We start from the raw sequence: 23,223 nt of genomic DNA, 5'->3' as shown, positions 1-23,223 counted from the left end.
TGTGTCTGTTCTGCTGTTTCTCCAGCATCTTCTTACTGTTTGTCATTTGTCCCGTGTGTGTTTGCTGGCAGTTTGTCTTGTGTTTATCTGTCCGAATATGGTGTGAATATTTTCTTGTTCTCATAACCGCTCTTCTTTCATCACGACTCCTTGGCTCCACGGACATCATTAGACAAGGAAGCACTACAGAGATCTACCTGGACCCCTTTAACTTGTTTTCTTAACAATTTTCAGGACTTTGTCTGTTGGTTGGTTTTTGTTTGTTCCCTTTGTGTTCTGTGTTAATTTCTACCTCAGTTTGCTTCTAATGGGAAAAAAATGGTTAAAACAGTTTTAACTGTGCTCACTACAGCTTGTATTAAAATGTAAAGTACTGCCAACAGAAGTAAAAAAAAATTGTCAAAAGTAAAAGCTAAAGGTAAAAAAAAAAAAAAAAAAAAAAAGACATTCTAGAGATTGCCTTCACTTAGGAACTGGGCCAGGTGGCCAACTGGGTAAATCATGTCAGTTCCTATAAAGGACAGATTAAAACTACAGTGATTTATAAAATTATTATTCCTAAATTGTATAACGAAAAGCATAATTTTGTCTAGAAAATTTGGCTTTTGTCTCTCAGTATTTGCAAGCATGAATAACTCCCAACTATTAAAAATAGTTCAAAGATTTTTCAATTGTCAGCTAAAAGTTGGTGGCCACTTTCCAAGAAACCAGAAAAAACAGTTTAGAATGGGACCTCAACCTGGGAGACTCTCCCCAGGAGACCAATGGAGCTGCATCTTTGGGAAGTTCCTCCAGGGAAAAAATAATCCCCCTTCATTTGCCTATGTTCCCTCAACTCTTTTCACTTTGATGAACAGGACCACCTTAGGAAAAAAGTCAGAAAACTTTTAAAATTCTATGTTTGTTAAACTCATAATTTTGATCCAATATGCCTAGGTTAATATGTTTTTCTGATTACACTCTGGTTTATTCTAAGGCCAATTTACAAAGATTAACTCAATCTAATAGATTTTTTAAAAATAAGCTACAAGGCTTTTGTTTGTCTGTTTGCTTTGTGTGGGTGCACCAGTGTACTGTCTGTCTACATGTATTGCCATGTCTACATATATTTGGTACAAAAAATTGACATATGAGCTCAAAAATTAAAATTTTAAAAAATGGATCCAAATATTTTGGTTGATTTAATTTAAAAGGTTCAATTTAAATTGGGAAAATAGATAAAAGTACAAATGTCTTTAAAGTTACTAATGCACAGTTTTGTTTCTAGATGGTTAAACAGCTGTTAAAAATGTTAATGCCTATAAAGTGTCTTGATATCCATTGTCTCTAGGATTTTTCTTCATCAGGAAAAAAAAGATTACTAATACTATTCAATGCACCTGTCTGATACCTTGTTTTTTTAAAAAAAGATATGTAAATTTCATCTAAATGTATATAAAATTAATCGTGGTTGTGTTTGTTAGAGAAATCTAATTGGTACAAAGTTAAAATGCTAACGGTTAAATATAATATCAAGTATTCTTAACTCCTTAAATTCCATAAGGTAAAATATTTAAACAATGTTGGTGTTTTCATAAATTGGTAAACTAAAAAGGAAATTTAAAATTATTTTGTGTTATTATAATGTGATAGTAGGAATAAATGTGACTCCATTTTGTTTTATGACTTCATCCTGTAAAACAACCATGGCAAGTTGAAGAGTCATGACTGGGACAAGATGTTCTTTTCCTTTTGCTATAGAAACCTTTAAGAACATGGAACTACCTAATGGGGTATTGTTTCTGTAACCATGGTAACAGGACTCTGTTTCTGTAACTGGGGTGACTGGGCTAACTGTGATTGGCTAGGCTTCCCTCCGCTTGACTGCACTGTCCTGCTTCTGTAACCTGGCTTGCTTGCATTGGCTAGACCTTCTGAACATCCCTTTTGTGGTTTTCAGGCTTATAAGGAGTGCCCTTGCAATTGTTCAGGCTGATCAGGGGAACAGCTTTATGTTCTGGTCAGCTGCCACCGGTGTGCTTCAATAAAGGCTTGATTCGATTATATGTGAGTGGTCTGGAAGTCAGTTTATGAAACCCTGGGATGAAGCTTTAACTATAACATTTGGGGGTTTGCCCCGGATCTATTTCTTCCTGACCCTCACACCAAATTTGCCTCCAATGACAGACCTTTGGACCTCAGCAGCGGAGTAGAGGGAAGCTCCTGAGAGACACTCCACAGCCTCACTCCAATCCGTCCTAGGATGCTCTGAAATGCCTCCTGCTGGCTGTCAGTTCTGGTGAGTGACTCTTCTCTGGGGGAAAAGGTCAGATTGGAAGCAGTCACTTATTCCTTCCCCGGGACAGGACGAGATGTTGTCAATATCTCCCTGGAGGTCTACCTGTGTGACCTCATCTGTCTGTATCTGGGGCCCACTGGAGGCCTCCCTGGGAGGCCTCATCTGTCTGGGGGCAGGACGAGACGTCATCTCTGCCCCATTAGAGGTCTCCCTGTGTGACCTCAGCGATTGTTGCTTGTCCTGTGTCTGTTCTGCTGTTTGTCATTTCTCCAGTGTCTTCTGCTGTTGGTCATTTGTCCATTGTCAGTTCGCCAGCCATTTGTTCTGTTTTCGGGGTGTCTGCCCCATTAGAGGTCTCCCTGTGTGACCTCAGCTATTGTTGCTTGTCCTGTGTCTGTTTGGCAGTTTGTCATTTCTCCAGCGTCTTCTTGCTGTTTGTCATTTGTCCCGTGTCTGTCCGCCTGCAGCTTGTCCTGATTGTCTATCTGAGTGTTGTGCATGGGCCCTTTTCTTGTTCTCATAACCACTCTTCTTTCATCAGGACTCCTTCGCTCCACCGACATCAGAGACAAGGAAGCACTACAGAGTTCTCTACCTGGACCCCTTTAACTTGTTTTCTTAACAATTTTCAGGACTTTGTCTTTTGGTTGGTTTTTGTTTGCTCCCTTTGTGTTCTGTGTTCATTTCTACCTCAGTTTGATTCTAATGGGAATAAAATGGTTAAAATGGTTTTATCTGTGCTCACTACAGCTTGTATTAAAATGTAAAGTACTGCCAACAGGACTAAAAGAATTGTCAAAAGTAAAAGCTAAAGGTAAAAAAAAAAAAAAAAAGGCATTCTAGAGATTGTCTTCATTTAGGAACTAGACCAGGGGGCCAACTGGGTAAATCATGTCAGTTCCTATAGAGGACAGATTAAAACTGAAGTGTTTTATAAAACTATTATTCCTAAATTGTGTAATAAAAAGCATAATTTTATCTAGAAATTTGGCTTTTGTCTCTCAGTATTTGCAAGCATGAATAACTCCCAACTATTAAAAAATGGTCTAAAGATTTTTCAATGTCAGGCTAAAAGTTGGTGGCCACTATCCAAGAAACCAGAAAAAAACAGTTTAAAATGAGACCCCAACCTGGGGGACTCTCCCAAGAAGACCAATGAAGCTGCATCTTTGGGAAGTTCCTCCAGAAAAAAATAATAATAAGCCCCCTTCATTGGTCTATGTTCCCTCAACTCTTTTCAGTTTTCATGAACAGGACCACCTCAGGAAAAAGGTTAGAAAAATTTAAAATTCTGTATATGTTAAATTCATAATTTTGATCTAATATGCTTAGGTTAATATGTTTTTCTGATTAAACTCTGCTTTATGCTAAGGCCAATTTACAAGAGTTAACTCTCAATCTAATAGGTTTTTTAAAAATAAGCTACAAAGTTTTTGTTTGTCTGTTTGCTTTGTGTGGGTGCACGGGTGTACTGTCTGTCTACATGTATTGCCATGTCTACATATACTTGGTACAAAAAATTGACATATGAGCTCATACATTAAAATTTTTTAAAAATGGATCCAAATACTTTTAATTGATATAATTTAAAAGGTTCAATTTAAATTGGGAAAAAAATAAAAGTACAAATGTCTTTAAAGTTACTAATGCACAGTTTTGTTTCTAGATGGTTAAACAGCTGTTAAAATGTTAATGTCTATAAAGTGTCTGATATCCGTTGTCTCTAGGATTTTTATTCAACAGAAAAAAAAACGAAAATAAATTACTAATACTATTCAATGCACTTGTCTGATACCTTGTTTTTAAAAAAAAGAAATGTAAATTTCATCTAAAGTATATAAAATTAATCATGGATGTGTTTGTTAGAGACATCTAATTGGTAAAAAGTTACAATGCTAACTGTTAAATATAATATCAAGTACTCTTAACTCCTTAAATTCCATAAGGTAAAATATTTAAGCAATGTTGGTGTTTTCATAAATTGGTAAAATAAAAAAGAAATTTGAAATTATTTTGTGTTATTATAAAAACAAGGTTACTATAAATTACAAAGTCCCAACAGGTATAATTCTACAAACAAAGAGTCAAGAGTTTTCAACTGTATTTCAATTAAAATACTCTAAATAACAAATATTTCATCTTATTAAAATGGATTAATTTATCTAAATTCAAAAATTTATAAAGGTTATTACAAGGTACAAACAATAAAAGGGATCAATGGATTAAAATTATTAAAAAGTTCTAAATATAAAAATGTATTTAATGAAAAACATTTCCAGGTAAAAAGTCTTTATGTGGTTAAAGTATAATTATAATACAGCTAAGTAAACAACAAAAGGGTCTAATTAAGTAATATAAATATCTATAAATGAAAGACAAATATTAAAAGGTTTATATGTAACTAAATTGGTTAAAAATGTAACACAAATAGTTAAAACTATTCAAGATTTTTCCCTAAGGATAAATAATAATGTACTGATATATTTATATTTTAAAATGACAAAGACTTCTAAAAATATTAACAGACATGTCTGTTAAGTTTTATCCCCTAGAACAAGTAATCTTGGAGAAATTAAGGTTTGTACATCTGTGGCTAAACAGCAACTCTTATTTTAAAGTATTGTCCTACATTACAGAGTTTAAATTTCCCTTTAAAAGCTAATCTTGGTTAATATAAAAACAATAATAAAAGTGTGGTACACTACTCTTCTTTACAAATTAAATGCGTTCATATCTTTCAGGTATACAAGTCTTTAAGATAAAAGGTTTAAAGAAACATTTTATCAAGGTGGTATTCTCCAAACTAAAGTTGTCTGTAATGGTTATTTAAACTTATAAAGATAATAAATTTTATTGGGGATTTATTTATATTATTTGATGTTTTGTATCCAAACCTTTTGTTATCTTTTACATTGGGATATAAAAATTTAAAGGTATTTTAAAAAGGATTGAGAGCCTAATTTTTTAAAGATTAATATTATAAAACATTTTGCCACTTTTCCACATGGAAAAAAATGTTAAGGGCTCTCAGCCTTTCCTTAATTAATATTTCAGATATATGTCATATTGTGCTAGCTAACATTCATACAGAGTCAGGAAACAATATATGTAAACTTTATAAAAAGAGAGACAAAGATCAACTTTAGAACTAAAACACTTTACCTAAGATTGTGAAGAGTCCTGCCTTACCTGAGATAAGGCTCTATCTCCCACCTTACAACATGTCAGAATAACTTCAAAGTAGGCTAGATTTCAGTTAATTTAAAGTTATATTCAAAGATTAATTTTATTACAAAGATTACTGTGATCTCAAGTAAATAATATAATGTATAACTCAGCCAAGGTTCAAAATTATATACAAGCTAAATATGTTTGTACTATTGTTAACTTCACTTTGTATTTTCATTATAGCTAAAAAAATGTGACCACTACACTCAGAAAAACCAAGAGACCTTTACTGTGACAATGTCTGATTAACACAAAAAGAAAAAAAGGAGAGAACAAGAGAGGAGGACCTGGCAAGAAAAAAATTTTATAGCCAAAATTTAATGTGGTCTCTGGGTCTCCAAGCTGCCTTGTTGGTGTACAGTGATTGGATCATACAGTAGATGCTAAGTTGTCATCTTCTGCCTTAAGGCAGATCTTCAGCATTACATAAATTAATAAATAAGGATACTGTGTTACGTAAAAATTAACTGTAAAGTTATAAAGATTAAAGTTAAAACCCCAGCATTCTTACTTTAAAACTTGTAAAACTGACTTGCTGGATATTTAAGGCCAAATTTAAATATTAAGGTTAAAATAAAGGGGCCAAAGAAACCAATATTTGGCTCTTGCCCTCTAAGTCAGCCTGAACCCAGGACAGGGGGGGAAACTTTGCAACTCCAGGCCAGATAACCTCCAGATAAGGGAGATGAATGAGACCACTGGAGAACAAAAAGCCAATGAGTGTCCATGCTGCAAAAATGGAGGGTCATTGAAAAAAGGATACAGGACTGATGCTTCCAAGGGAAGTCATATAGTCAGCAAGACCTTGACCCATCCTATTGCACATGACACTAACAGAGCTAAAATGCTGCTCACAAGTTCCCCAAAAATGTCCTAAAATGAAACTCAGCTGACTCTTACCAATAGATAGGAACAAGGTCAGTTTGACCAGCTTGGTCTTAAACACCTAGCAAAAACAGTTAAATTAAAACACAGCCTTTCCTGTACACTTTAAAAAAAACAGTTATTTTCATGTAACTTAAAATGTACACTAGTGTTTAGCACCCCTCAAAATGAGTAAGACTGGAGACAACAGAAGGGAAATTCTTAAGCAAAAATGTCTGATAACTACCAATAAACATTGCCAGAAGTTTTTAGTCAGTTTAAGGCCTGCAGATCTTCCTAACCTCCTACACAGGTAGATGTAATCAATGTTATTAATATAATTATCTAGCCCTAAGTGACAAAAGGATCTTTACTGAAAAGAGAGGTCATGCCAAAAAGGTTTTTACAAAAATCAGATAACATTAACTAATTTAACTAAATGTCGTGTCTACATTCCTGATAATTCTGACAATGTTAAACATTTATGTTCCAAACAAAAAGTGACTTATTAGGCTTTGTTAGGCCTTGCTATGGGGACATTTTCAGGTCTTCTGCCTCCTGATAAACAATTATTAATTTCTGACGTTTTCATGATATTTCATGGACAGGTTTCAGATGCTAAAACTGCTATTTCATATTAATCTTATTTCAGCACTCATGTCTTTTTGTTTCTCTCATAGAAGTGCCCACCCCAGTTGAATTTACATCCTGTTCTTCCTGAGCCAGATTTTTACCATGGACTCCTTGACCCACTCAGTTTCTAAAATGGGACTCCAAACTGCTTGCCCACTCATTGCACATCGCCCCCTTTCAGCTGGAAGTAGCAAAAATGGTAATCACCCTTTTCCCTTACAGCAGTTGCAGGTCCCTAATATTAGATAAAAAATTATAGTCAATACAGATGTTCACCAATATGTCTAGCTCAGAAAGATGTACCTGGAAAACTACTCCCAAGATTACACTGGGTGATCTCCCAGAAAGAGATACTTACTTCCACAACCCAACTTATAAGTGGAACAACTCCCTGTTCACCAAAAATTGTGCTTCCCAGGTCCCACTTTGAACTCTTTGACTAAATCTCCAAACTGTCAATAACTCTGAACTATGTAACCTACTATTTTAATGGAGTAAAAGGAAAAAATTCCTGGACTTATTAAAAGGCCAGGGCCCACTGATTTATCAGCATAGACTGGCTGCACCCATTTTAATCCCCCTCCTAACTGGTTTGGGAATAGCTGGATCTACTGCTTTGGGAACTACAACTCTTATCACAGGCTCTAAAGATTTTAAGTCCCTCAGCAGTCAAATAGATATAAATTTAAACTTCAGACAATTGGTTCCAAAACCTGTTCTCATGGTCCCCTTGTCCACCATCATTTCAGCCATGGTTGGGCCCCTAGCCCTTCTCCTGATTGGTATTACTGTAGGACCCTGCATCTTAAAAACTCTCCTAATCCATATACACAAAAATGTAGGTGAGATCAGACTTATGGTCTTGCGAGCCCAGAATAGTCTCTTAGACTCAAAAGGTTGGACAAGATTGACATCAAACCTACTAAAACCAGTGGGGAATGTGATAGTAGGAATAAATGTGACTCCATTTTGTTTTATGACTTCATCCTGTAAAACAACCATGCCAAGTAGAAGAGTCATGACTGGGGCAAGATGTTCTTTTCCTTTTGCTAAAGAAACTTTTAAGAACACAAAACTACATAATGGGGTATTGTTTCTGTAACTAGGGTAACAGGGCTCTGTTTCTGTAACTGGGGTGACTAGGCTAACTGTGATTGGTTAGGCTTTCTTCCGCTTGACTGCACTGTCCCACTTCTGTAACCTGACTTGCTTGCATTGACTAGACCTCCTGAACATCCCTTTTGCAGTTTTCAGGCTTATAAGGAGTGCCCTTGCAATTGTTCGGGGCTGATCAGGGGAACAGCTTTATTTTCTGGTCAGCTGCCACCGGTGTGCTTCAATAAAGGCTTGATTTGATTATACACGAGAGGTCTGGAAGTCAGATTATGAAAACCCTGGGACAAAGCTTTAACTATAACAATAAAAACAAGGTTACTATAAATTACAAAGTCCCAAAAGGTATAATTCTACATACAAAGAGTCAAGATGTTTCAACCATATTTCAATTAAAGTACTGTAAGTAACAAATATTTCATCTTATTAAAAGAAATTAATTTATCTAAATTCAAAAATTTATATGGGTTATTTCAAGTTACAAACAAAAAAGTATCAATGGGGTCAAAAATTATTAAAAAGTTCTAAATATAAAAATATATTTAAAAAGTCTTTGTGGTAAAGAATAATTATAATACATTTAAGTAAACCAAAGGGTCTAATTAAGTAATATAAAGGTCTATAAATAAAGGACAAATATTAAAAAGTTTATATGTAACTAAGTTGTTTATGTATGTAACACAAATAGTTAAAACTATTCAAGGTTGTTCCCTAAAGACAAATAATAATGTACTGATATATTTATATGTTAAGTTGATAAAAACTTCTAAAAATATTAATTACATTGTGTTTATTAAGTTTTAATTCTCTAGAACAAGTAATCTTAGAGAAATTAAGGTTTGTAGGACTCCAAGATGGCCACGAATAGAGTGCATCACACCCCATGTACCACGTCACTGTGCAGATGAATAACGAGTTAGAACGACAAAAAACTATCTTGTTAGGAATTTACAGCAAAAGTGGGGTGCACCGAAACCTAGAGGAAGGATTTCCAGCACCAAGGTCTGGTAATTGAGTCTCAAACATGAGCCAACTGTGCCACCAGAGATCCAGGCTGACTGATCCACACGGCCTGCCCCGCGGCTATAGACGGCGGGCGCCGGCAAGAAGTGACCAGCAAGCAGAGAGAAACGTTGCTACCAATTCTGTGGAATCCTGCCGGCTGTGCCCTCACTTAGCCCCGAGCTGAGTTTGGGATTTCAGACAGGGAAGGAAGGATAATTGTTATGTCTTATTGATGGATGGTTCCTTTTAACAGTATATAGTGTCCTTCTTTATCCCTTTTGATTATCTTAGGTATGAAGTTGATTTTATTCGATATGAGTATGTCCTCTCCTGCTTGCTTCCAAGGGCCATGTGAGTGGTATGATTTTTCCCAACCTTTTACCGTCAGCCTGTGTATGACTTTTCCTATCATATGAGTCTCCTGAAGGCAGAATATTGTTGGATTTGTTTTTTTTGATCCAGGTTACTAGTCTATGTCTCTTGATTGATGAATTTAGGCCATTAACATTTAAGGTTACTATTGAACTTCCAGTCATGTTTATTTGTACTTCCAGTCATGTTTATTTATTTATTTATTTTAGTTTGGCTAGTTTTCACATTTTGTTTATTTTCCTCCCCCTTTACCGAGACACCTCCCGCTGTCAGTTTTGGGCACTATTTTTCCATTCCTCTTCTTGTAGTATTTTGCTCAAAATGCCTTGCAGTGCTGGTTTTCTGGCTGCAAATTCTCTTAGCTTTTGTTTATCATGAAAGATTTTTATTTCATTGTCAAATCTGAAGCTAAATTTTGCTGGATACAGTATTCTTGGTTGGAATCCATTATTTTTCAGCGTTTGAAATACATTGTTCCAGGATCTTCTTGCTTTCAAAGTCTGTGATAAAAAATCAGTCGCTAACCTAATTGGTTTACCCCTGAATGTAATCTGCCTCCTTTCTCTCGTAGCTTTTAATATTCTCTCCTTGTTCTGTATGTTCGCTATCTTCATAATTATATGTCTTGGACTTGGTCTATTATGATTTTGAAAGTTTGGGGTCCTGTAGGCTTCCAGGATTTGGCAATCCATTCCATCTTTCATCTCTGGGAAGTTTTCTAGAATTAATTCATTTAATAGGTTGTTCATTCCTTTGGTTTGAATCTCTATGCCTTGTTCTATCCCGATGACTCCCAAATTTGCTTTTTTTATGACATCCCATATCTCTTCAATAGATTGCTTGTGAGATTTAAGCATCTTTTCTGTGTTGACTATATTCTTTTCAAGTTGATAAACTTTGTCTTCATTATCTGATGTTCTGACTTCTACTTGATCTAGTCTATTTTTAATATTCTTGTTTCAGTTTTTAATATGGTTCATAGTTTCCTGCATTGCTAGGATTACCGTTTGATTTTTTAAAGAGGACTATCCCCTGTGCATGTGGTGACTCCTGCCCCCTCTTGCCCCCAGCACCATCTATACAACACACCAATTTCCCCTCAGACTCCCTGGAAGGTAGACTGCACAATTCCCTCTTTTTTATCCTGGCACTTCCCTCCCTTGTAAAACTCAATTATTTCACCCTGAAATTCACAGAACTGTTTCCTTCTAAATGATAAGTGTATAGAGCAGAGAATACCTGACATAAATTTTAAGAAGTTTTATTCTTTCCTTTTGTATTATTTTTCCTCTCTCTGAGATATTAGCATCAGTAAAGAGACTTATTTCCCCTCAATATGAAATCTTCTAGCAGCCTGAACAACATCACAAAGCCAATTTGGCTTTACTTTTTTTCCTTTACACTCCAACATGAACACATGAATGAATATCATCTAGTAGGGAAAATGCTTTTACTAATGGGATCCTGACATGAAGCAGAGGGAAAAAGGTTATTTTGATTGTGGGTAGGAGAGATTCCACACAGGTCACATCTGATGTTTGTCTCAATTTCACTCTTAAAGTAAGGAATCAAAATAGCATGAAAAATGAAAATATAGATCTGGCTTTGATTCTCTGAAAGAAAAGGTACTAATTCAGGGTGTTGTGGCAACATAATCTTCTCTCTGTAGACATTTTCTAGTGAATCAATGTAGTTTAATTTTAATGTATGTAATGACAGGATTTGTACAGAGTATGTAAAAACTATACTGCCTTAAACATTCCCCTCCAAAGAAGCAGCAAGTTCTTATTCAACTGTCTGGAACACATTATGGGTTCTTATTTTATGTTGCATGTTGTCTGCTCTGTCACCAGGACTGTCACTGAAATTTGGAAGGTCACCTTCCATGTAGCTAAAAGGAATTCCTGGGTATGTTGAGCTATTTAAACATGCCACTCTTTTCTCCTCTGTGCTACTATGGGGCAATCTTTGCAAAACTGGTTGTTTCATAATTGAAGTAGCTGCCAGGAATCTCTTGTTGACCATTTTTCCTTTACCTAGTCTTCCATCTATTATCAATGCTGATGGGAGTGAAAATTTTAGGATCCAGAACCCCCAGGCATGGGGCTGTGAACATGACACATCTGTGTTGCAGGTTGGCCAACCCAAGGAAGCACCAGCCTTTGTGGGTTTTCATACAAGGAGAGTTGATGCGTAGAGGCAATAAACAAAACTGTTTTGTGATTGACTGCTTGGTAAACATGAGCGTGCCTGACTCTGTGCTGCCATCTGAGCATCACCAGTTGGAGGATCAGACTCAATGAGAGGAGGAATGGCCTGGAGATGATTCCTCAGTCATTTATTCCTCACAGTAGCACTCAGAGTATAAGGGAACTTGCTCAAGTCACTTAGATTGTCTGACAATGGATTTGGGTGACACTCAACATGGCTCACATTGGTATGAAGCCAATGGAAGTCCCAGTTTTCTTAAATGTCACATTTGTCATTCAACAGAAATAAGAATACTATGACTGCTTCCAAATATCCATGTGAAGTCAAATTTAAAGAAGGGCTGAATGCTGAACCAGAGACATGGCATAGAAAGAAGGAAAAGTATGAAAGGTTTATGTCCAAATTGCAAGAAACAATGTTACCATAGGTTCTCAGTGAACACTCTGTGCTTGAATGGATTTGGTTACCCAAAATCTCATTATGAAAGTCATGTCAAAGCATTGGCCCTTTTTTACTAGGAATCTCTACGTTAAGGAAAGGTTAACATACCAAATACACATAGCAACTGCGATGCCCTGGCAGAATGCCAGCCTGAACTTCTCAGGCGCATTCAAGGCTGGGAATGTTTATTAAGAACAAACCCAATAATTGGGCCCATGAAGACTCAAGTTCTTTTACCTAATCATTGTGCCTCTCGTGGCAGGAAGTTATCTCTAAGTGGTGTTGGAAAACAGAATGTGCCATTGGAGTTTTTGTTGTTATGTATCACCTACATGTTACCTATCTCACTGCCTGGTCCAGTTTCTGAGTCAGAGACTGGTGAGGCCCTTATCTATAGAATGACAATCAGGATGACCTGGCTTTCTATTTCACTTTATAGCTATGGAACCTATTCTCATGGGCTATTTAAGAAGCTGGGAATACCTGGGCCAACACCTCTGCCTTTATTTGGAACTCTTCTGTACTACCGCAAGGTGAGTGTGCTTGAGCTTCCTCTATTTTTTCTCCTGAATACTAATGCCAGTTTAGTGCCATCAGTCAAAATGTCCATCTTCAGGAGAAATTTAGTAGTTTTTATCCTTTGAGAAACAATGTTCAGGCCCATCCTGGAGCATGGCCAGGTTTTCCCTGGAGCTCTGATGTCAACTCTTCAAGAGCCTCAGTGGAACAGCTTGGATCTCTGGTACATCTGCATTTGATCTTCATGATGTTGTTCAGACTTTGAGTTCGTCATAAAAAAGGTGTTTAACTTGCTGGGTGCACATTTCCAGGAAGATTATATTGTGCTTAGTATTTGAGCAAAAAGTCTGTGAAAGAGGGCATGGTGAACACCTTCAAACATTCCTATTCTTTGCAAGGTCTCATGAGTCCCTTTGTAAATAAAAAATGAAACTACAGTTTCTGAAGTACCCCAAGCATTCATAAGTTGACAATTTGCACATGCTTAATATTTGAACGTGTAAATACCCTGTGGTTATTTCCATGGCTTCACCCAAGTTTTACTTCCTGTGACATATTTGGAGGATTTAACAGATGAAACGACAGCATTCTGCATTTCTTCTTATCATCCAAAGATAGCACCCTAGCAGTGAGTCTTAGCAATGAATATGTATGAATGAGATGAGGTAGCCCTTGTCTATGGATTTCACATAGTTAAACACAAGATGTGTATTGTTTTTTAACAAAGGCAGTATCACATATAAAATGAGCAGTAATCACATGATTAAAAAATTAAAATTTAAGTTAACTGAATGGAATGTAACATGTTCCACAAGAAATGTGAATTTTCATCAAGCCTTTGTCATTAACCCATTTAGATATCTGACTCAGGACCTGACTACTGACATAAATTTATGAGCTCAAAACCAGAGGCCAGAAAAAAGGCTACACTCTTCTCAGATTATCTTTTCCAAACACTGAGGCTTGTTTATCATATTCTTATTCTATATTTCTGAGCAGAATTATAGACCCCCCTGAGAATTATAGACTCCCTGACCCCTTGAGAATTCCATTCTGCTATTCCTGCCAAGAAGGCATTATTTTCCTATTCACACTTTCCAGATCAACAGTATACTAGACAGGCTGTAAGAGCCACAAATTGGGGTCTCCCTGTGCATCCTGAAAACATCATCCCTGAAACATAGCAACAGGAAGATTTCTTTTTAATTGTTAGAAGCATGAACTTAGAGCAAGTACTTAATTTGTTGACTCCCATGGGTAGGAGTGGCATCTTTCCATCTTTTCCACATTGAAATGGAAAACTGGAAGGTGACTCCATTTTGTCAATCCTCACTCATTCTTTCTCACTCCACAACATACATGAGAATCACTGTTATGGTGTTGGTGTCTCTCAGAAGCTCATGTGTGAGGCAATGCAAGAAAGTTCAGAAATACAGTGATTGGATTGTGAAAGCCTTAATCTACTCAGTACACTATTTCCTCAGTAAGGATTAACTGGGGGCAACTGGAGGCAGGTAGGGTGTTGGTGGAAGAGGTGGGCCACTGGGGGCCTGGCTTCAGGGCATCATTTTGTCCCTGGTTAGTGGAGTTTCTGTCTGCTTCCTGGTGCCACGTCCTGAGCTGCTTTATTCCGTCACACTCTTCTGCCACGTTATTCTGCCTCACCACAGACCACAGCAACAGAGGAAGCCGTGTATGAACTGAGACCTCTGAAACTGTGAGCCCAGTAAATCTTAGTTTTCTACATGGTTCTTGTCAGGGTCACAGTAGTGAAATAGCCAGCTAAACTAATCACATCAACATGGTCAACTTAGAGGTGACTGGTGCCTTGAACTTCCTAATTTCCCCAGTATTCTAGGAAGATTCATGAGAGAAATGAAAAAGATCTGGGGAAAAATGAGTGAAGTGTCCTTGAGAATGTCCCTGGGAAACTCACTCACTTTCTCTCAGCTTTGATTTTTTCACATCCAGGTGGAGGGAATGATTCAAAGTTGGCAGGATTTCAGAAACAGTCCATGCACATGAGAAAATGATACAGAAAATTAGACTTGCTTCATATTCATACTCAAGGACAACTAGTGAAACTGTGGCACACACCTGTAGTCCCAACCACTCTGGAGGCTGAGGCAAGAGAATCACAAATTCAATGTCATTATAGAAAACATGGCAATACCTTGTCTAAAAAAAAGAGGATAATTTCTTCAATATGTACAATACTTCAAGAAAATTCAAGATGGAATCTAAATTCCCTTTTCTAATATGCCACAGTCTGGCTGGGCACAAATTAATTGAGTTGCCACAAAGCCTTGTAGGTTCAAACAGTAACTCTTTATTCCCGAACTCTCACCAGCACTCTACACACACTTCCCGGGAACACACTCCCTCCACCAGGCTTCAGGAGCAAATTCTCAATGGGTACTCCAAAGTAGCCAGTGCTGGAGGCAGCAGGATCCACCCTAATCCCAGCAGGATCCACCCTAATCCTGGAGCCACCCTAATCCCAGAGCAGGGTCACCTTTCAACCATTCCCTCTAGCAAAATGCCAGGCGTCATTCTGACTAAACTGTGGCTCTCAACATTAATATCCCATTTATTTTCTCTTCTTTGCCTTTGGATGTCTTAGAATAAGAGCTTCTCTCTAACTGACAGTGATGGACCATATTTCAATCTGATTTCAAGGGATTGGAATCATTGGTTCCTGAATTAGAAGCAGGATTCAATATTTTCAAAATAACAATATAAATTCTCTGTTTCTCCACCCAGGGTTTTTGGAATCCCGCCGGCTGAGTGTACACTGACACCCGGGCTGAGTACGGGATTCCAGATGGTGAAGGAAGCAGTACAGTTCTGTCTCCCACAGCGGAGATTCCACCAAGGAAATCAGCAGCCACCATCTTGGAGAGCTGAAGTGACCACAGCCACTCTCGGACAGATTGCAACAATAAAACAGGTGTGTTACTCAGCTCATCCCCCATACATCAGGGAATTCGCATAAAATCTCTCCTAGGCTTTCTGGGGGAGGGAGTATCAGAGCGAGCCTGCATAAAGACTCAGGGAAAACTAGAGACACCTGACCTTCAACTCCCCCTCCCTTCAGCAACCAAAACAAAACCTGTTTAGCCAGCGCTGGGGGAGGGGCTAGAAGGAAAAATCAAAACATTAGAGTGCCTGGATCCCAATAGCTAACTGAGGGACCAGAGATCCGGGCTGACTGATTCGCGCTGCCTGCCCTGTGGCCACAGACAGCGGGGCACAGCAGAGAAGCGATTAATTAGCAAGCAGGGAGAAAAGTGGCTGTGATTCTGTGGAATCCTGCCAGCTGAGCGTGCACTGACCCCCGGGCTGAGTACGGGATTCCAGACAGTGAAGGAAGCAGTACAGTTCTGTCTCCCATAGCGGAGACTCCACCAAGGAAATCAGCAGCCACCATCTTGGAGAGCTGAAGTGACCACCGCCACTCTCAGACAGATTGCAACAATAAAACAGTTGTGTTACTCAGCTCATCCCCCATACATCAGGGAATTCGCATAAAATCTCTCCTAGGCTTTCTGGGGGAGGGAGTATCAGAGCGAGCCTGCATAAAGACTCGGGGAAAACTAGAGACACCTGACTTTCAACTCCCCCTCCCATCGGCAGCCAAAATGAAACCTATCTATCCAGCGCTGGGGGAGGGGCAAGCGGAGAAAATCAAAACAATAGAGTGCCGGGGTTCCCAATAGCCACCCTCCATACCCAAAAAACAGCAGGCCCAGAGTACGGTTTGAACTGCCGAGAGCCATCACTTAGGGGAAATCTAGTCTAGCAGGAGAAACCAAGACTAGCAGGAGAAGCCAGGGGTCTAGAGGCCAGGCCCTCGCGACTGGGCGGCTAAAAAACGCAGGCCTGCCAGCAACAGTCCACCCACTGCCTGCGTAACTGGGCGGCTAGAGAACGCCTGCCCTCCGGCTACCGATCACGCGACTGGGTGGCTAGAGATCGCCCACCTGCTAGCGACAGGCGGGCCCACTGCCTGTGCGACTGGGCAGCTGGAGTCCGCCCCCCCGCCGGCGACCGATCACCCGCCCGCTGCCTGCAGGACTGGGTGGCTGGAGATCGCCTGCCTGCCATGACCGGGAGCTGAAACCAACCAGAGACAGTCCAGTCACACCCCCGCAGTGGGACACCCCGGCAAGGAGCCTGGGGCCCCTCATTGCAGAAAAGTGATATCATTGGAGCTCGGCCGTCAGAATTCCTTCCCAGCGGAATCCATGTTAGCAGGCATAGTTTACCAACACAAAGGAGAGACAACAGATATATACAAAACCAAAACAAATCTATAGAAGAGAGCAGAAACACAGCAATCAAATAGAGCTGGAAAGTAACGTGAACATCATGGGAAAACAAGGGAAAAAAGGGATACAAACAATGCAGGATAACTTAAATCTACAGGAGGACCTAGAAGCGTCAGAAACAGGGTTAGGGAAAGAACTCAAGGCATACCAAACTCAAATGGAAAGGAATATTAGAGAAGACATGAGACAGAAAGTCCAAGCAATAAAATTATATTTTGAAAATGAATTAAACAAACAAATTCAAATGGCAGAGAATGAGCTTTACCAGGAGATAGAGGTTTTTAAAAAAAATCAAACAATAATCCTACAAATGCAGGAAACTATAAACCAAATTAAAAACTCAAACGAGAATATTACAAATAGACTAGATCAAATAGAAGTCAGAACATCAGATAATGAAGACAAGGTTTATCAACTTGAAAAGAATATAGTCAACACAGAAAAGATGCTTAAATCCCATGAGCAATCTATTCAAGAGATATGGGATGTCATAAAAAAAAACAAATTTGAGAGTCATCGGGATAGAAGAAGGCATAGAGATTGAAACCAAAGGAATGGACAGCATACTAACTGAAATAATTCTAGAAAACTTCCCAGAGATGAAAGATGGAATGGATTGCCAAATCCTGGAAGCCTACAGGACCCCAAACATTCAAAACCGTAATAGACCAACTCCAAGACATATAATTATGAAGATAGCCAACATACAGAACAAGGAGAGAATATTAAAAGCTACGAGAGAAAGGAGGCAGATTACATTCAGGGGTAAAACAATTAGGTTAACGACTGATTTTTCATCACAACCTTTGAAAGCAAGAAGATCCTGGAACAATGTATTTCAAACCCTGCAAAATAATGGCCTCCAACCAAGAATACTGTATCCAGCAAAATTAAGCTTCAGATTTGACAATGAAATAAAAATCTTTCATGATAAACAAAAGCTAAGAGAATTCGCAGCAAGAAAACCAGCACTGCAAAGCATTTTGAGAAAAATACTACAAGAAGAGGAATTGAAAAATTGTGCCCAAAACTAACACTAGGAGGTATCTCAGTAAAGGGGGAGGAAAAAAACCAAAAAGTAAAACTAACCAAACTAAAATAAATAAATAAATAAACATGACTGGAAGTACAAATCATATTTCAATTGTAACCTTAAATGTTAATGGCCTAAACTCACCAATCAAGAGACATAGGCTAGTAACCTGGATCAAAGAAACAAATCCAACAATATGCTGCCTTCAGGAGACTCATATGATAGGAAAAGACATACACAGGCTGAAGGTAAAAGGTTGGGAAAAATCATACCACTCACATGGCCCTCAGAAGCAAGCAGGAGTGGCCATATCATAACGAATAAAATCAACTTCAAACCTAAGATAATCAAAAGGGATAAAGAAGGACACTATATACTGTTAAAAGGAACCATCCACCAACAAGACATAACAATTATCAATTTGTATGCACCAAACAATGGAGCTGCAACGTTCATAAAACAAACTCTCCTCAAGTTCAAGAGTCAAATAGACTACAACACAATGGGTGACTTCAACACACCGCTCTCGCCATTAGACAGATCCTCTAGACAAAAACTGAATAAAGAAACTCTAGAACTCAACAGCACAATCAATAACCTAGACTTAACTGACATATATAGAACATATCAACCATCATCAAGTGGATACACGTTCTTCTCAGCAGCACATGGATCCTACTCAAAGATAGACCATATATTATGCCATAGGGCAACTCTTAGTAAGTATAAATTCGTGGAGATAATATCATGCACCATATCTGATCATAATGGAATTAAATTGGAAATCAATGATAAAAGAAGGAAGGAAAAATCCTACAACACATGGAAAATGAACAATATGTTACTGAACGATCAATGGGTTACAGAAGACATAAAGGAGGAGATAAAAAAAAATTCTTAGAGACAAATGTTAATACAGACACTACATACCGGAATCTATGGGACACAATGAAAGCAGTTGTAAGAGGGAAATTCATTTCTTGGAGTTCTTTCCTCAAAAAAAAGAAAAACCAACAAATAAATGAACTCACACTATACCTCAAAAACGTAGAAAAGGAAGAGCAAAACAACAGCAAATGTAGTAGAAGACAAGAAATAATTAAAATTAGAGCAGAAATCAATGAAATTGAAACAAAAAAAAACATTAAAAAATCGATAAAACTAAAAGTTGGTTCTTTGAAAAAATAAATAAGATAGACAGGCCCCTAGCCATGCTAACAAAGAGAAGAAGAGAGAGAACTCAAATTACTAACATACAGGATGAAAAAGGCAATATCACAACAGACACTACAGAAATACAGAAGATAATTAGAAAGTATTTTGAAACCCTATATTCCAATAAAATAGAAGATAGTGAAGATATCGATAAATTTCTTAAGTCATATGATCTGCCCAGTTGAGTCAGGAAGACACACACAATTTAAACAGAGCAATATCAAAGGAAGAAATAGAAGTAGCCATCAAAAGACTCCCAACCAAGAAAAGCCCTGGACCGGATGGGTATACAGCGAAGTTTTACAAAACCTTTAAAGAAGAATTAATACCAATACTTTTCAAGCTATTTCAAGAAATAGAAAAAGAAGGAGCTCTTCCAAATTCATTCTATGAGGCCAACATCACCCTGATTCCGAAACCAGACAAAGACACTTCAAAGAAAGAAAACTACAGACCAATATCTCTAATGAACTTGGATGCAAAAATTCTCAATAAAATTCTGGCGAATCGAATACAAAACCATATCAAAAAACTTGTGCACCATGATCAAGTAGAATTCATCCCTGGGATGAAGGGCTGATTCAATGTACGGAAATCAATAAAAGCTATTCACCACATCAATAGACTTAAGCACAAGAACCATAATGGTCATCTCGATAAATGCAGAAAAAGCATTTGACAAAGTACAGCATTGCTTTGTTTTCAAAACACTAGAAAAACTAGGGATAACAGGAACTTACCTCAACATTTTAAAAGCTATATATGCTAAACCTCAGGCTAGCATCATCCTAAATGGAGAAAAACTGAAGGCATTCCCTCTAAAATCTTGAACAAGACAGGGATGCCTTCTATCACCACTTCTATTCAATTTAGTTCTTGAAGTACTAGCCAGAGCAATTAGACAGACAAAAGAAATTAAAGGCACAAAAATAGAAAAAGAAGAACTTAAATTATCACTATTTGCGGATGACATAATAATATATTTAACAGACCCAAAAGGGTCTACAAAGAAACTGCTAGAGTTAATAAATGAATTCAGCAAAGTGGCAGGATATAAAATCAACACGCATAAATCAAAGGCATTCCTGTATATCAGCAACAAAACTTCTGAAATGGAAATGAGGAAAACCACTCCATTCACAATATCCTCAAAGAAAATAAGATACTTGGGAATCAACTTAACAAAAGAGGTGAAAGATTTATACAATGAAAACTACAGAACTAAAGAGAGAAATAGAAGAAGATCTCAGAAGATGGAAAAATGTACCCTGTTCATGGATAGGCAGAACATCATCAAAATGGCGAATTACCAAAAGTTCTCTACAGGTTTAATGCAATGCCAATCAAAATCCCAACGGCATTTCTTGTAGAAATAGATAAAGCAATCATGAAATTCATATGGAAAAACAAAAGACCCAGAATAGCAAAAGCAATTCTAAGCAGGAAGTGTGAATCTGGAGGTGTAGCGATACCAGAGTTCAAACTGTACTACAAAGCAATAGTAACAAAAACAGCATGGTACTGGTACCAAAACAGGCAGGTGGACCAATGGTACAGAATAGAGGACACAAAGACTAATCCACAAAGTTACAACTATCTTATATTTGATAAAGGGACTAAAAACATGCAATGGAGGAAGGTTAGCATCTTCAACAAATGGTGCTGGGAGAATTGGAAATCCATATGCAACAAAATGAAACTGAATCCCTTTCTCTCACCATGCACAAACGTTAAATCAAAATGGATCAAGGAGCTAGATATCAAATCAGAGACACTGCGTCTGATAGAAGAAAAAGTTGGCTAGGATCTACATACTGTGGGGTCGGGCTCCAAATTCCTTAATAGGACGCCCATAGCCCAAGAGGTAATAACAAGAATAAACAAATGGGACTTACTTAAACTAAAAGGTTTTTTCTCAGCAAGAGAAACAATAAAAGAGGTAAATAGAGAGCCTGCTTCATGGGAACAAATTTTTACCCCTCACACTTCAGATAGAGCCCTAATATCCAGAATATACAAAGAACTCAAAAAATTAAACAATAAGATAACAAATAACCCAATCAACAAATGGGCCAAGGACCTGAACAGACACTTCTCAGAGGAGGACATACAATCAATCAACAAGTACATGAAAAAATGCTCACCATCTCTAGCAGTCAGAGAAATGCAAATCAAAACCACCCTAAGATACCATCTCACTCCAGTAAGATTGGCAGCCATTATGAAGTCAAACAATAAGTGTTGGCAAGGATGTGGGGAAAAGGGTACACTTGTACACTGCTGGTGGGACTACAAATTGGTGAGGCCAATTTGGAAAGCAGTATGGAGATTCCTGGGAAAGCTGGGAATGGATCCACCATTTGACCCAGCTATCGCCCTTCTCAGACTATTCCCTGAGGATCTTAAAAGAGCGTACTATAGGGATACTGCCACATCAATGATTATAGCGGCACAATTCACAATAGCTAGACTGTGGAACCAACCTAGATGCCCTTCAATAGATGAATGTATAAAAAAAAAAATGTGGCATCTATACACAATGGAATATTATGCAGCACTAAAAATGACAAAATCATAGAATTTGCAGGGAAATGGATGGCATTAGAGCAGATTATGCTAAGCGAAGCTAGCCAATCCTTAAAAAACAAATGCCAAATGTCTTCTTTGATATAAAGAGAGCAACTAAGAACAGAACAGGAAGGATGAGCATGAGGAAAAGGCTAACATTAAACAAAGACGAGAGGGGGGAGAGAAAGGGAGAGAGAAGGGAAAGCATATGGAAAAAGTAGGAGACCTTCAATGTTACACAAACGTATAAGAGGTTGTGAGGGGAAAGGAGGAGGGAAAAAAGGGAGAGAATTAAACAACAGCAGAGGACGTAGAGAGGGAAGATGGGAAGGGAGGGCAGGGGAGGTGGGATAGTAGGGAATAGGAATGGTAGCAGAACACAACAGTCACTAATATGCCATTATGTAAAAGTGTGAGTGTGTAACTGATGTGATTCTGCAATTTGTATTTGGGGAAAAAATGGGAATTCATAACCCAATCGAGTCAAATGTATGAAACATGATATATCATGAGCTCTGTAATGTTTTGAACAATCAATAAAAAAATAAAATAAAAATAAAATAAAATAAAACTGCACTGATTATGAAATATTTTTAAATACAAAAATTATTGGAGAATGAGATAGAAAACATATACGCACCATTTAGACATCTCTGACCAGGCTCTTCTTATAAAGAATTTCTTTCATCTTTAAATATCTCTTCCCTGCTTCAGTTACATGATCTTCATTTTATATGGCCAGAATCTTGTTGTGTGTCATCACCTACCTTGAACTTGTAGCTAGTGTCACTGTGCATTCTACAGTCAGGCATATGGATTATGAAATATCAGTTTGCATTCCTGGGTGTTGCTCTAACTGAAGAATATGGCTTAGTAGGTTAAATGAGCTCTTCTTTCCCAACACAGATTGTGTGATGGCCAACAGCCTGTGTTGGTTATTTCAGATCCAGAGATGATCAAAACAGTGCTGGTGAAAGAACATTATTCTGGTTTTACAAATCGGCCGGTAAGCATTCATTTTTTTAAATTTATTTTTTTCTTTTTTTATTGATTTTTTAAAAAATAAATGACAGCAGAATGCATAACAATTCGTATTACACATATGTAACACAATTTTTCATATATATGGTTGTATATAAAGTATGTTGACACCAATTCATGTCTTCATACATGTACTTTGGATAATGATGTGTATCACATTCCATCATTTTTGCTAACCTCGTCCCTTTCCTTTCCCTCCAACCCCTCTGCCCTATCTAGAGTTCATCCATTCCTCCCAAGCTCCCCTTCCCTAACCCACTATGAATTAGCTTCTTTATATCAGAGAAAACATTCGAGCATTTGTTTTTTGGGGGATCAGTTAAGTTCACTTAGCATTATCTTCTCCAATGCCATCCATTTACCTACAAATG

At 37.7% G+C, this 23,223-nt stretch overlaps 1 pseudogene; it reads left to right on the top strand.

Annotated features, from left to right (window-relative positions):
• The first annotated feature begins 12,586 nt into the window (after positions 1 to 12,586).
• The window catches only part of LOC143384887 (cytochrome P450 3A4-like), a 30,467-nt pseudogene continuing 19,830 nt past the window's right edge, over positions 12,587 to 23,223 (top strand).

This window comes from Callospermophilus lateralis, chromosome 19, assembly GCF_048772815.1.
Source record: "Callospermophilus lateralis isolate mCalLat2 chromosome 19, mCalLat2.hap1, whole genome shotgun sequence".
NCBI lineage: Eukaryota > Metazoa > Chordata > Mammalia > Rodentia > Sciuridae > Callospermophilus > Callospermophilus lateralis.
Note: the sequence above shows the minus strand (reverse complement) of the source record. Positions and strands in the feature narration are given on the sequence as shown.